Source organism: Bos taurus, chromosome Y (assembly GCF_002263795.3).
Source record: "Bos taurus isolate L1 Dominette 01449 registration number 42190680 breed Hereford chromosome Y, ARS-UCD2.0, whole genome shotgun sequence".
Lineage (NCBI taxonomy): Eukaryota > Metazoa > Chordata > Mammalia > Artiodactyla > Bovidae > Bos > Bos taurus.
In genome coordinates this window covers 10,365,866-10,372,845 of record NC_082638.1, presented here as the reverse complement: position 1 = coordinate 10,372,845, position 6,980 = coordinate 10,365,866, and positions in this window count along the sequence as shown.

Genomic DNA, 6,980 nt, shown 5'->3' with positions numbered 1-6,980 from the left:
ACGACGGCAGGCTGCGGGGTGGGGGAGGGGGGGTGGGGGCGGGGCCCTGCCCCCTGAGTACCTGGGCTCACAGCTTGGAAGGTGCGGGGTCCCGGGACGCTCCCGCCTTCCTCTGACCGCCTCTCACGTTCCTCTTGGCCTTGGCGGTGACCCCGAGCTGGGGCAGAGGCGAAGGGACGCGACATAAGAGCACAGCAAGTGGGGCGTAATGGCGGCCCAGGCTGCAGTAAACCTGTGGGACCGACTAGCTCTTTTGGGGGCGGGGAGTGAGGGGGATTGTCAGAAGGCGGGGGCTGGTGTGTGGGGGTGTTGGCGTGAGGCCGAAGAAAGGGGTGCCAGAAACGCAGGACGGGGTGAACGGGCCCTAGGAGATCCGGCGAACAGGCGGGGGCCTAGGCTGTGAGCCATGCACAGACTGCTGGCCCAAATCTAGACCAATGGCCGACAGGGTAGTGGGCGGCACTCTTATGGACACGCCCCCAGACCGGAGGGCATCTTCCGGGGTTCCTGTGCTGCTCCAGCGCCCCCACGTGGCCAGATGCTGCTCCAGGGAGGGACAGGGTTTTGCATGTGGCCGGGCTAGCCCCAGGCGCTGTCATTGACCTGGCTCTGGAAATTCCAAGCACGGGTTCCTGCTCCGCAGTCCGAACGGCACACTCCTGTGTCCCCTGGGACTGGCAATAACTGAGAGCTCTCCCTGAGTATCCAAGGGATACGCAGGGGTGCCAAGGGGCTGGATACTTTTCTTCAAGGGACAGAGAGCCTGCTGCTGTCCGGATGCTAGGGGAGTAGGGAAGAACCCCACCTACAGCGCTACAGTGGATCTCCACTGTTCGGGAACACCAGCGCCTTAGTGTACAGCGCTCGCTCTGTGTCTCTGTATCTTTGCTTCTGGCATAGCACTGTGTTGGGCAGTCCTTCCGCGTGTGTAGCAGGCGCTGGTGTCTGTGTGTCTCCGTCTCTCTAAGTAGTGCTGTTGCCGTCTGCAACTCTGTGGACACCAGCGCTCAGAAGAGACGCTTATCCTTGGCGTGAAGGCAAGCCCTTCTCGTCCTGAGTGAGTTTCACCGGTGGGAGTTCAGAGGGTTTTAGTCCACACGTTCGGAGAGTGCTTTCTCGACCTTGAAAGCCAACAGTGGGCGGTCACTGCTGAAGCGCAGAAGGGGACGGGCGACCCTCCCTCCCTCGCTGGGCCGACGTGAAAGCTGCACAAGCCTGAGGTGCCGTGGCCACACTGTGCGCAGAGGGAGAAACGAGGCCCGCTCTGCTGGCATGAGGGACCCCCCCTGAACCTTGTGCGAATGCCGGCCAGGGAGACGCTAAGGACAGCTCCCCGTTAAGTCCCACGACTCACCGGTGTCGGAGACATGCACGGCTGCCATCGACCCTATGGAGGCCCTTTCAAAGTGGTTCTGTTCTCCATGTGAGAACACATCCCAGCCTGCCCTGTGGCCCAAGCCTGTGGGGCCTGGAGCAGCAAGAGGATCAAGCTAAACCAGCCATCCTATAGTCCTGACACACGATATATGCGTTCTACAAAGAGCTTGGGCATGGGCAGGGCCGACCCGATTCAGTTGCATGGACCGAGATGTAGGCTCAAGAGTGTTTGTCGGGGGCTTGAACAAAGGCAGGACCCAGCCTGGGTCATGGCAGGGACTGTGCTGTGGCCTCGGGAGTGTCTGTCGGGATGAACAAGGGCAGGATCCAGCCTGGATCAGTGCAGGGACCGAGATGTGCTCCAAGGAGTGTTTATCGGCTGCTTGATCATGGGCAGGACCCAGCCTGGCTCGATGACGGGACCGAGAGGTGGTGTCAGGTGTGTTTGTCAGGGGCTTGAACAAAGGGAGGATCCAGCCTGGTTCAGTGCAGGGACCGAGGGGTGGGCTCAGGAGGATTTGTCGGGGGTTTGAACAAGCGCAGGACCCAGCCTGGTTCAATGCAGCGAGTGAGATGCAGGCACAGTGGTGTTTCCTGGGGGGTGGGGGTGGGGGGTGGTTGAACAAGGGGAGGACACACCTTAGTTGAGTTCAGGAGCAGGGAGCCAGCTGTGGGCTCAATACTGTTTGCTGGGGGCTGACCTCAGGCCAGGAACCAGCCTGAGAATCAGATGCAGGCCCAGAAGTGTTGGTCAGTGGCTTCAACACGTGCAGCTCCTGGCCTGGTTCACGGCAGGGACAGAGAAGCCGGCTCAGGGGTATTTGTTCAGCGGCTTGAACAAGGGCAGGACCCAGACTGGGTCGGTGCAGGGCCCGAGATGTGGGCTCAGGAGTGCTTGTCGGGGCTTGAACATGGGAAGCACCCAGCCTGCTTCAGTGCAGGGACCGGGATGTGGGCTCAGGAGAGTTTGTCGGGGCTGGAAGATGGGCAGGGCCCACCCGATTCAGTGCAGGGCCCGAGATGTGGGCTCAGGAGTATTTGTCGGGGTCGGGAACAAGGGCAGCACCCAGCCGGGATCAGTGCAGGGACCGAGATGTGGGTTCCGGAGTATCTGTCGGGGGCTTGAACAAGACAAGGAGCCAGCCAGGTTCAATGCAGCGAGTGAGATGCGGGCTCAGTAGTGTTTCCTGGGGGCTTGAACAAGGGGAGGACACACGGTAGTTCAGGGGTACAGAGCGCGTTGTGGGCTCAGGAATGCGTTCCGGGGGCTTGACTAAGGCCAGGAACAAGCCTGAGAGTCCGATGCTGGCTCAGGAGTGTCGGTCGGGGGCTTGAAGAAGTGCAGGACCTGGCCTGGTTCGGTGCAGGAACCGAGATGTGCGCTCAGGAGTATTTGTCGGGGGTTTGGGCAAGGGCAGGACTCAGGATTTGCTCGCTGTGGCCAGCTGAGTGACAGGCGCCTGTGTTCTGCCTTCTCCCATCACCTTGGACAGCTTCACAGTACCAGTCACGTTGGCCGGATCCATTGTCTGTGCCTTCCCTCAGGGAACCAGAAAACAAGGAGCGCTGGCCTCCGCTGACTTGGAGAACCGCTTTCTCCGTGTGCATCTATCTAGGTCGTTCCTTGTCAATGGCGTGGCCCTGTTGCTAGCCCACCAGCCGTCAGGGCCCACAACACTCCGAGTGAGGCCCCTGTGCTTCCCACCTGTGTAGCTTGCTGAGTGCACCTGTCTCCCTGTCTCCCTGTAGCAGGAAAAGGCCAAAGAGACGCCCGGGCCTGCAAGGGCCCCAAGAGACTGTGACAGGCCTGGGTCTGATCCAATCTTGTGAAGAAGGAGCACGTGGATACAGGCACTCTTCCGATACAAGGCACGGAACCTGAGGCCGTAAAGGTAAGGCGGCAACCCTACACGCCGTCCCTTCTCTTTAACACTACCCAGACGCACTCAGTCCCTGAACCGATGCTGCCCTGGGCACCCGGCCCTGTCTGGGCCCACAGCTCATGCCTCCCTGGGCAGAAAGCAGCTTTGCTACCTCAAAGGCACCAAGAGGCCTTGTACCACCCGGGCCTCACTGCTTTGCTAAATGCCAAGACTCTCTTTCAGTTGCTCTCATTAGGCCCAGCTAGAATTCCCGACAGTCAGGCATCCCTGCTTGCCTACACAGCCCACATGCCAAGGAAGCCAGTCCCCGCTTGGGCCCGGGGACATCCAAGACGGTCACCTGGAAGGCAGGGTGCCTCTGAGTGTCATCTGGTGCAGATGCCCTACGACAGAATCAGAGATTCTGCTCCAGCGACACTGCCAGAAACCTCCGTCTGGGGCAGACGCGCCCCTTAGCCCCTCTGGCCCCCCCCCGTCCCCCAGAGCCGGGGGCAAGACCCCAGAGGAAGGAAGGAATTCACGTCAGGACTTGGAGCACGACCCATGGGGTGTCTTTGGCAGGGCCGCTAATGCCTAGCCCCTGGGCCCTGAAATCCACCAGCAGGCTCTCAACCGCCCCCAGGGGCTTCCCTGTCTGCCATTCTCCCGAGGTCCCTTGGCACATGCAAGTAGCCCACCGTCCTTGCTTCCTCCCTCTTCCCTCCCTCACAGGCACACTCCGGCAGAGGGACGCACACGTACACCCACACCTGCGCCTCCCTCGCCTTTCTGCCCTGCCGAGGAGGCTGGAAATGCCTGGACGTCTGCCACGCTCACACCCTGTCTCTCCTCGCGTGCCTGTGGTTTTGCATGGACAGCCTAGCTTAGCACATCTTGCGTTGTGTTTCGCATCATGCCAGTGTGTGCCACCCTCGTGGAGACAGCGTGCGGGCCGATGGGCCGATCCTGGGCAGCACTGGCCCAGGGCCCTCCCGGGTCTCCTTCTTCCGTGTGTGGAACAAGTCCCCAGTGCAGCAGGCAATCTGTGCCTCTTTCTCCTTCGGGTCTCTGCTCTTCTCTACAGGAACTTGGCCTCCTCTCCACCCCGGGTCCAGCCGTACCCTCGCCCACCATTTCCAGAGGCCGGCCCACGTCCCCATGGACTGAGGGCTCCTCAGGCAGCGGTTTCAAAGCCCCGCCCCACCTGATTTGCCCTCGCGGAATCCTCAGACCATGCACTTCCCTCTCCCTGGTCCAAGCACACACAACCACAAGTTAGAAGTGGCGAGCGTGTTTTGGATTTGGTCTAATTGCGGATTTCTCGAGCCACGGTCCGCAGGTATCACTGGCCATCTTTTCCTCATTCCCATCCCGGATACGGTCATGCGGAGAGTCGGTGACCAACCTCCGTCAGCCTGGGGACGCCTCGTGCCTCCTCTTCTGGTCGCTCGTCACCTCCTCTCCCGTCGCCTTCATCTCTGCGTCCGCCCTGGGCCGGACACACACACACACACCCGCATAAAGACAGGTGACACAAGCACACGCGTGTACACACACACATGCTTTGCACGTGGACACGGACGCAAACAGGGAACACAGGGGTTTCAGGAGCCGAAGACCCGTGTCCAGCAATGACGGAGATGGTGTCACTAGGCACCATGTCCTGCCCTTGGGGCTCCCTGTCCACCTCCTCCCAGAGACGTCCGGATTTTCCCTGAAGCAACTTCAAGCTCAGCAGGTGTGGTGCTGGTGAGATCAGAGTATTGGATGTGGAAATTCACACAAGATCCCAAAGTCAGCGCACAGGTGCACTGGGGCCCTGGACAGGATGCCCTTTCAATGACAGGCCATCCTAGGTTAAGGGGCGGAAGTGAAGGGCCCAGGCATTCTCAAACTCAGTGAGAGGAAGGACGCCGGGGGAATGGCAGGACCCAAGGACAGATGATTCTGACACAGGCACTTAATTCACCCTGCCTCTAGTCGTATCACCTAGGACTCTCGCGCTGCCACCACAGCTGACTGGAGGGGGACTTACTGCGCTCTCGGACACACCGAGTCCCCCCCAGCCCCCAGTCTCAGCAAGTCACCTGCTGCATGCTTGACTCAGGCTCTGGCTCTGCAGCCAGTTTGCATGAGCCTGAGCATCCCCATTTGCGAAAGAAAGTACTGTGTCCCAGCTACTATTCGGCTGTCCCTACGGGGCCTACCTCCAGACCCCATCACCACATGTGTTTCTGTCAGTTGTCTCTCATGGACGAACCTTCCTCCCTGAGGTAGTACTTCAGGGGATCGTCCCACACGTCTTCGCTGATGATCTGCAGGCAACACGAGCAAGGTCAGCCAGGGGCTGACCAGGCTCCCAACCCTCCCATGAGCAGCCAAGAACTCCAACATCAACCACCAACTGTGTGCAAGCCCAAAGCAACCCCACCTCAGCAATCCTGTTCGATTCTGGGCCGTTGTGGCCTGACAGCCAGTTGAGAAAGTTAAGGCTCCTGGTGTCCAGCCTGCGGCTGGGGGCTCCCCGTTCAAAGTCCCAGAACCAGTGGACTGGAGTGGATCGACGTGCCCTGTACCCTGCAGACAGACAGGGGAGACTGGGGTGGACACCGCAGGTGCATCATCCACACGCTTGCACACCCACACTCATCACCCCGGGAGCCACCTTTTACCAGTGATGTCAAGGTAATACTCCTTAATGATCACCGAGTTCAAGAAGTAGGGGTTGTCCCGAAAGGAAAAGACCAGCTTGCAGCGAGACGGCGAATGGCTCCGCACCTGCACCTGCCAGGATAGCGAGGAGGGAAAAGGTGCAAGCTTCTAGGGGCCTCAGCTTGCCTCCAAGGCAGGCATGATCAGCTTCCCCGATGCCTCTCCAAAGTCTCACAGCACAGGAACATGGCTAACACGTTCCTCCCACTCCCCGCCAGGTCCCATACCCACCCTTCCTCAGTCTCCCTCACTGACCTTCAAGTCCATCATGTAGCCGAGAAAGTCTTGATCTTGGTCGCTGATCAGGACGGAGACTTGAGGGTGGCTCATAATCTGCTTTAGGTCAAGGAGCCATTCAGGCCACATGCCGGCCAAGAAGAGCCAGGAGCATCAGCCCTAGTCTGGGGTGGAACAAGGATACTGGAACACGCATCTGCAAGGAGCTTGGCGGGCACTGCCTCTTGCCCGGCCACTGCTGATATCCTCAGGACCTGCCATACCATCAGACACGCTCATGGCTCTGGGCCCCTTGGGATGGTGTGCATCTGCATTCCCCAAGCAGGGGCTGTTTCTGACCGCTACTCTGCTCCTCCAGACCTGTGTATGCTGGGTAGCGGCATGTCACTGCTTATACGGTCAGACTTGCAGTCCTTGTGACAAACCGTGTCTGAAAGTAAAGGGCTTCTTGGGTATGTGTGTGTGTGTTTATGTGTACGTGTGTGTGTGTGTGTGTGTGTGTGTGTGTGTGCGTGTGCGTGTGTGCGTGTGTGTGTGAATGACTCACATGCCCCAGCAATGTGCCGGGATCACCCACATTTACACCAATAACTGTCTGCGAACGCTGCTCTTGTGTACCGTCTCTGGTCAATGTTGACTTAGAGGCCTCGGGGGCTGCGCCTCCTCAGATGCAGGCCTGAAGGAGACACTCAAAGGCATGGCTGCGACACGTCCACCTGTGGCCCTGCCCAGGCCCTACTCGGCTGTGCCTTTGGAGCCTGCCAATTGCCCAGGACCGCATTTCCTTCAGTG